Raw genomic sequence first — 7,809 nt, 5'->3', positions numbered from 1 at the left:
AATACCCCAAATAGTCAAAGCAACCTTGAGAAAAAAGTTCAAATCTGGAGGTGTGACACTCTCTACTTTCAAAGTGTATTACAAAGGTATAGTAATCAAAACAGCATGGTATTAGCAGAAACCCAGACATATGTGGACAATTAATTTATGATAAAGTAGCCAAGAACATACAATGGAGAAACAATACTCTTTTCAGTAAATGATGTTGGGGAAACTTGACAGTCACATGCAAAGCAAAAAGAAAAATGAAACTAGATCACCTTGTTTCACCATAAACAAAAATCACCTGAAAATGGATTGTTTGTAAGCTTTGAATGTAAGAACTGGAACCATAAAACTAGAATAAAACATAGGCAGTATGCTCTTTGAAATCAGTCTCAGCATTATCTTTCTGGATATGTCTCCTCAGGCATGGGGACCAAAACAAAAATAAACAAATGAGACTACATTAAACTAAATAGTTTCTGCCTATCAAAGGAAATCATCAACAAAACAAAAAGAGAGCCTACTGAATGGGATAAGATATTTGCAAATCATATATCAATAAGGGGTTAATATCCAAAATATATAAAGAATTCATAGAACTCAAAAACAAAAGCAAGCAGCCTGATTAAAAAGGGGGGCAGAGGAAATGAATAGACATTTTCCAAAGAAGACATACAGATGGCCAACAGGCACATGAAAAAATGTTCAACATCAGTAAATATTAGTGAAATAAATATCTGGTAAAGATAAATAAATGGGAAAATGTGTAATGCCAATTTTTATTTTCTACATGATTGAAAAGATAAATGCATTAAAATTATCATTCTATTTATTGGGCACACAATTTATAAATATGTAGTCTATGTCATCAATGATAGAAGGAGGGAAGGACAGAGCTCTACTGAAGCAGAGGTTTTGTATGATATTGAAGTTAAGGTGGTATACATTCTTTTTTGTTTTTTAATTGAAGTGTAGTTGATTTACAATGTTGTGCCAATCTCTGCTGTACAGCAAAGTGCCTCAATTATACACATATAGACATTCTTATTTATTTATTTATTTATTTATTTATTTTTATTTATTTTGGCAGTATGCGGGCCTCTCACTGTTGTGGCCTCTCCCGTTGCAGAGCATAGGCTCTGGATGCACAGGCTCAGCAGCCATGGCTTATGGGCCCAGCCGCTCCGTGGCATGTGGGATCTTCCTGGACTGGGGCATGAACCCATGTCCCCTGCATTGGCAGGTGGTCTCTCAACCACTGCACCACCAGGGAAGCCCCCTAGACATTCTTTTTTAAAATACTTTTTTCCATTTTGTTTTATCCAGGACATTGGATATAGTACCCCTTGCTATACAGTAGGACCTTTTTGTTAATCCATTCTAAGTGTAATAGTTTGCATCTACCAACCCCAAATTTCCAGTCCATCCCTCTCCCTCCCCCATCCCCCTTGGCAACCACAAGTCTGATCTCTATGTCTGTGAGTGTGTTTCTGTTTTGTACATAGGTTCATTTGTGCCGTATTTTAGATTCCACATATATGTAATATCATATGGTATTTTTCTATTTCTGACTTGCTTCACTTAGTATGATAATCTCTGTTTGCATCCAGGTTGCTGCAAATGGCCTTATTTTGTTCTTTTTTATGGCTGAGTAGTATTCCATTGTTTATATGTACCACATCTTCTTTATCCATTTTCTGTCAGTAGACATTTAGGTTTTTCCATATTTTGGCTATTGTTAATAGTGCTGCTGTGAACATTGGGGTGCATATATCTTTTTGAATTATAGTTTTGTCTGGTTATATGCCCAGGACTGGGATTGCTGCATCATATGATAATTCTATTTCTACTTTTCTGAGGAACCACCGTACTGTTTTCCATAGTGGCTGCACCAACTTACATTCAAGGTTGGTATACATTCTAATTAGACTGTTATAACCTTAAGGTGCTAAATGTAATGATCAGTGTAACCACAAAGTAACTATGTATAGAATATACACTAAAAGTAATGAGAAGGGAATCAAAATGTTTCACTAGAAAAAAAATCATCCAAACACAAAAGATGTCAGTAATGATAGGAAATGAGTTACAAAAATTCCATAAGGCATATAGTAAACAAATAGCAAAATAGCAGAAGAAGTACCTCCTGATTAATAACTACTTGGAATTTTAAAGGAATAAAATCTTTAATCAAAAGACATAGCTTGGGGCTTCCCTGGTGGCGCAGTGGTTGAGAGCCCACCTGCCGATGCAGGGGAGGTGGGTTTGTGCCCCGGTCCAGGAAGATCCCACATGTCGCGGAGTGGCTGGGCCCGTGAGCCATGGCCGCTGAGCCTGTGCGTCTGGAACCTGTGCTGCCCAACGGGAGAGGCTACAGCAGTGAGAGGCCCGCATACGGCAAAAAAAAAAAAAAAAAAAAAGACATAGCTTGACAGAATAGATAAAACATCGTCAAACTATATTGTATCTAAAAGAGACTCATGGGGACTTCCCTGGTGGCACAGTGGTTAAAAATCAGCCTGCCAATGCAGGGGACACGGGTTCAATCCCTGGTCTGGGAAGATCCCACATGTTGCAGAGCAACTGGACCTGTGCGCCACAACTACTGACCCTGCGCTCTAAAGCCCGCGAGCCACAGCTACTGAAGCCCGCATGCCTAGAGCCTGTGCTCCGCAGCAAGAGAAGCCACTGCAATAAGAAGCACACACAATGCAGGGAAGAGTAGCCCCCGCTCACCGCAACTAGAGAAAGCCCACATGCAGCAACAAAGTCCCAATGCAGCCAAAAATAAATAAAATAATTTGTTAAAAAAATAAAAAAAGAAAAGGGACTCATTTTAGATCTAACACACAAATATACTGACATTGAAGAAGACTCCATGCAAATAGTAACTGAAAGAGATCAGGGGTGTCTATACTAATATGAAATAAAGTAGATTTTAAATCAAGAAGTTTATAGTAGATGAAGGAGTTATATATTAATAAAATATTCAATTCAACAAGAAGACATAACAATTGTAAACATTTACAAACCTAATAACAGATCCTCAAAATGTATGAAGGAAACTGGATAGAATTGAAGGAAGAAATAGATAGTTCTTCGTAAGCATGAGAGGCTTCAATACTTCTCTTTCTATAATGGAAATAGCAACCAAACAGAAAATAAGTAAGGAGTTAGAGGACTTGAACAACTCTGAACAAAATACACCTAACAGACATATATAAAGTACATTCTACACAACAATAGCAGATTACACATTCTCTCACATGCACATGGAACTTTCTCCAGGACAGAGTATATTTTAAGCTACAAAACAAGTCTCAATAGATGTAAAAAATTGTTATCATACAAAATATCTTCACTGACCACAACAGGATGAAGTTAGATATCAACAACAGAAGGAACTAATAAAATCACAAATATTTTAAAATTAACACACTCAAACAGCCAATTGGTCAAAGAAGAAATTGTAATGTAAATTAGAAAATACTTAGAGACAAGTGCAAATAAAAACACATTAAAATTATGCTATGCAGTGAAAACAGTTGTTAGAGGAAAATGTATATCTGTAATTATGTAAATCAAAAAAGAATAAAGGTCTCAGATCAGTAACCTAATTTCACACCTGAAGGAGCCAGGAAAAAAAAAAGAAACTATCCCAAAGGTAACAGAAAGAATTAAATAATAAAGATCAAAGTAGTGATAAAATAGAGACTAAGCAAACAATAGAGAAAATTAATTAGAAGACGGTTCCTTGAAAAGATAAACAAAATCACCAAATGTTTAGTAAGACTAAGAAAAAACAGGGAGTGAGAGTACATACAAATAACTAAGATGAGAAATGTAAGTGGTGACACAACAACTGACCTTAACAAAATTAAATGAATTGTAAGAAAATAGTATGAAAAATTGTACAGCAAATTAGATAACGTAGAAGAAATGGATAAATTCCTTGAAATACACAATTCACCTAAACTGACTCAAGAAGAAACAGAAAATCTCAACAGACCTAACAAGTAAAGAGAATGAATAACTAACATAACACCTGACAAAAAAATTAAGTCCTGAATTAATTTTGGTGATTTCCACCAAACATTTAAAGAAGAAATAAAAACAATACTTTTAGTACTCTTTCAAAAAATTAAAGTACTTCCTAACTCATTCTATGAGAACAGCATTACTCTGATGCAAAGCCAAATAAAGACATAACAAGGAAGAAAATTATAGATCAATATCCCTTATTAATATAGATAAAAAAGTCCTCAACAAAATCTTAGAAAACCAAATCCAGTTGCATATTAAATGGATTGATTACTCACCATGACCAAGTCAAATTTATTCCAGGAATGCAAGGGTGGTTCAACATAAGAAAATCAATCAATATAATACATGATGTGAATAGAGCAAAGGGAAAAAAAACCTCATGATCATCTCAATTTATGCAGGAAAGGCATTTGACAAAATCCAGCACCCTTTTTTGATAAAGACTCTGAAAACTGGGAATATAGGGAAAATTCTGCAACATGATACAGGACATTTATGAAAAACCCACAGTTAACATCATACTCATTGATGAAAGACTGCAAATTTTACCCCTAAGATCACTGACAAGACAAGGATACCCACTTTCATCATTTGCCATTCATGTCTTACTGGAATTACTAGCAATAGCTATTATACAGGAAAAAAGGGGGCATCAGCATTGGAAATGAAGGGGTAAAGCTACCTCTATTCACAGATTATATGATCTAATCTTTCGAAAATTCAAAAGAATCCACAAGAAAGCTAGTAGAACTAAAAAGCAAGTTCTTCATAATTGCAGGGTACAAATGAAAACAAAAATCAGATGTGTATCTGTACATGAGCAACAATCCAAAATGAAATTAAGAATGGAATTCCATTTATAATAATATCTAAAAGCCTAAATCCAAGGAGAGAAAGGAAATCTTGGGGAGCTGCCGTCTGCACCTCCATGACCAGCACAGCCATGCCAGAGCCAACAGGAGACCCAGGCCATCACCCCATCGCTGCTGCTTCTATCCACCTGCTTCCACGTCCTTGGACTCCTTCCAACAGCTTGCTAAAACACGATGGATTACTATGAAGTTCTATGCATGCAGAGACATGCTTCATCCAAGGATATTAAAAAGGCTTCTTGGAAACAGGCATCAGCATAGCAACCAGATAAGAATCTTGAGAAGAAAAAGAGGAGAGAAAATTCAAATAGCCAAGGTATATGAGGTGTTTGAGATGTTATCACATATTAAAAAATGGGACATCTATGACAGATATGCTAAAAACAAATGATGGAGGTGGAAGTCATTTTGACAGGCCATTTGAGTTTGGCTTCAGATTCCTTAATCCAGATGTCTTCAGGGAATATTTTGGTGGAAGATACTTTTTTAAATTTGACCTCTTTGAAGACCCACTTGAGAACATATTTGCAGGGGCCCCATGGAAACAAAAGATGGGGCACAGGGTCATTTTTCTCTGCCTTAAGTGGATTTCCATCTTTTAGAGGTATATGTTCTTCTTTTGACCCAAAATTTACATTGTTCAGTTCACTACATCATGGGGGACTCACTTCATTCTCTTCCATGTCATTTGGTGATAGTGGGATGGGCAACTTCAAATCTATGTCAACTTCTACTAAATTAATTAATGGCAGAAAAATCACTACAAAGAGAATTGTCAAGAATGGTGAAGAAAGATTAGAAGTTGAAAAAGATGGCCAGTTAAAGTCCTTAACAATAAAATGCAAGGAGCAGCAGCTATGCTTGGATAAGGAGTAATTGCATACATTTAACTGAAATGTTAAACTATAAATATAGGAACATTTCTTGAAGATTTAAAATGAATTCAACTTTTAGTATAACTGCACCTAATGTAAAGTATTTATAAACAGTTCACTGGAACCCCTATTTGTCATATGCTTTCAAGTTTATTGTTGGGACCACATAACAGTTCCATATTTTTTGGTCTTTAAAATTGTTGTAAATCTGTATATGCACATTGCTTTTTTTATTAAATGTAATCTAAGGTGGCTTTGATTCTTTTGTACACTAACACCAGCACAGACCTTCTTTTGCATTGTGTTTGAAACATGAGCCAAGTAGTGTCAGTCTGCTGTGAAGTCAGTATTGCCAGGATGAATCTTACACACACACACACACATACACAAATTCTATTTTTTTCAGTATTTAGTAGTGAAAGACATTAATGCATTAATGGTAACACACTTTTGATTTAATATAAATTGAGGATGTTTTCTACTTGTGCATGAATGCTGGCCACTTAGTACATTTTGACAATTGTTTAAACATGTAATGATAAGCTTAGGTTTAAAAAAGTAAAGCTGGTAAGCTGGGTCTTTGTCATTTGCTTAAAAAAAAGAATGGAAATGTGAATGTGTTCGATGCATTCCTTCCTGAGTGGGACCTGTAAAAACTTAATTAATTTAATTAATTTATGAATTAAATTCTCAGTAATAAATTTAGGCAAAATGCTAGTACACCAAAAATTATAAAACATTTTTCTGAGAGAAATTAAAGAAGACCTAAATAAATGCAAAGACATCCTGTGTTTATGGATTGGAAAACTTAATACTGTTAAGATGAGAATGCTACTCAAAATGATCTACAGATTCAATGCAATCATCAGAATTTTAATGACATTTTTGGTAGAAATCAAAAAGACCCATCCTAAAATTCATATGGAATCTCGAGTCCATGTTAGCCAAAACAATCTTGAAAGAGATGAATAAATTTGGAGGACTTGCAATTCCAAACTTCAAAACTTACTACAAAGCTACAGTAGGTAAAACAGGATGGTACTGGTGATAAGGACAGACATAGAGATAGGTGGAATAGTATATAAAGGCCAGAAATAAATCCTCACATATATAATCGATTTGTTTTTGACAAATGTGCCAAGACCATTTAGTAGGGAAAGGACAATTTTTTCATAATTGGTGCATGGAAAACTGCATGGATATTCACATGTAAAAGAATGAAACTCGACCCTCATACCATATACATAAATTAACTCAAAATGGATCAAATATCTACATTTATATTGCAAAGCTTTAAAACTCTTAGAAGAAAACACTGCAGAAAATCCTAATGACATTGGATGTGGCAATGATTTCATGAATATGACACCAAATGCACAAGAGATAAATGAAAAAATAATGGGACGTCATGAAAATTAAGAAATTTTATGCATTAAATGATCCTATGAAGAAAGCAGAAAGACAATCTGAAGAATGCTATAGAATATTTTCAAACCATAAATCTGATAAGAGATTAATACCCAGGATACATAAAAACGTTTAAAACTCAACAATAGAAAGACAAACCAACCCACCCCAAATTGGTAAAGGTCTTAAGTACACATTTCTCCAAAGAAGATATACAACCTGCTGATAAGTTCATGAAAAGATGTTGAACATGATTAGTCATCAGGGAAATATAAATAAAAACCACAGTAAGATACCATTTCACACCTACAAAGGATGTCTATAATTTTTAAAAAAAGAAAACAAGTGTTGTCAAGAATATGGAGAATTTGGAATCTTTGTGCATTTCTGGTGGGAATGTAAAAAGGTGAAATTGCTATGAAAAAGTTTGGCAATTTTTCAAAAGGTTCAATATAGAACTACCAAATGATACAGCAATTTCACTCCTAGATTTATATCCAAAAGAACTCAAAACAGTGACTCAGATATTTGTAACAAGTTTCATAGCAGCATTATTCACAATAACCAAAAGGTGGAAACAACCGAAGTGTCAATCAACAGGTGAATGGATAAACTATATGTGGTAT

At 34.8% G+C, this 7,809-nt stretch overlaps 1 pseudogene; it reads left to right on the top strand.

Annotated features, from left to right (window-relative positions):
* The first annotated feature begins 5,075 nt into the window (after positions 1–5,075).
* On the top strand, positions 5,076–5,777 carry LOC132482399 (dnaJ homolog subfamily B member 6-like; annotated as a pseudogene).
* The last annotated feature ends 2,032 nt before the right edge of the window (positions 5,778–7,809 follow it).

This window comes from Mesoplodon densirostris, chromosome X, assembly GCF_025265405.1.
Source record: "Mesoplodon densirostris isolate mMesDen1 chromosome X, mMesDen1 primary haplotype, whole genome shotgun sequence".
Classification (NCBI taxonomy): domain Eukaryota; kingdom Metazoa; phylum Chordata; class Mammalia; order Artiodactyla; family Ziphiidae; genus Mesoplodon; species Mesoplodon densirostris.
This window is presented reverse-complemented; position numbering and strand designations above follow the sequence as displayed.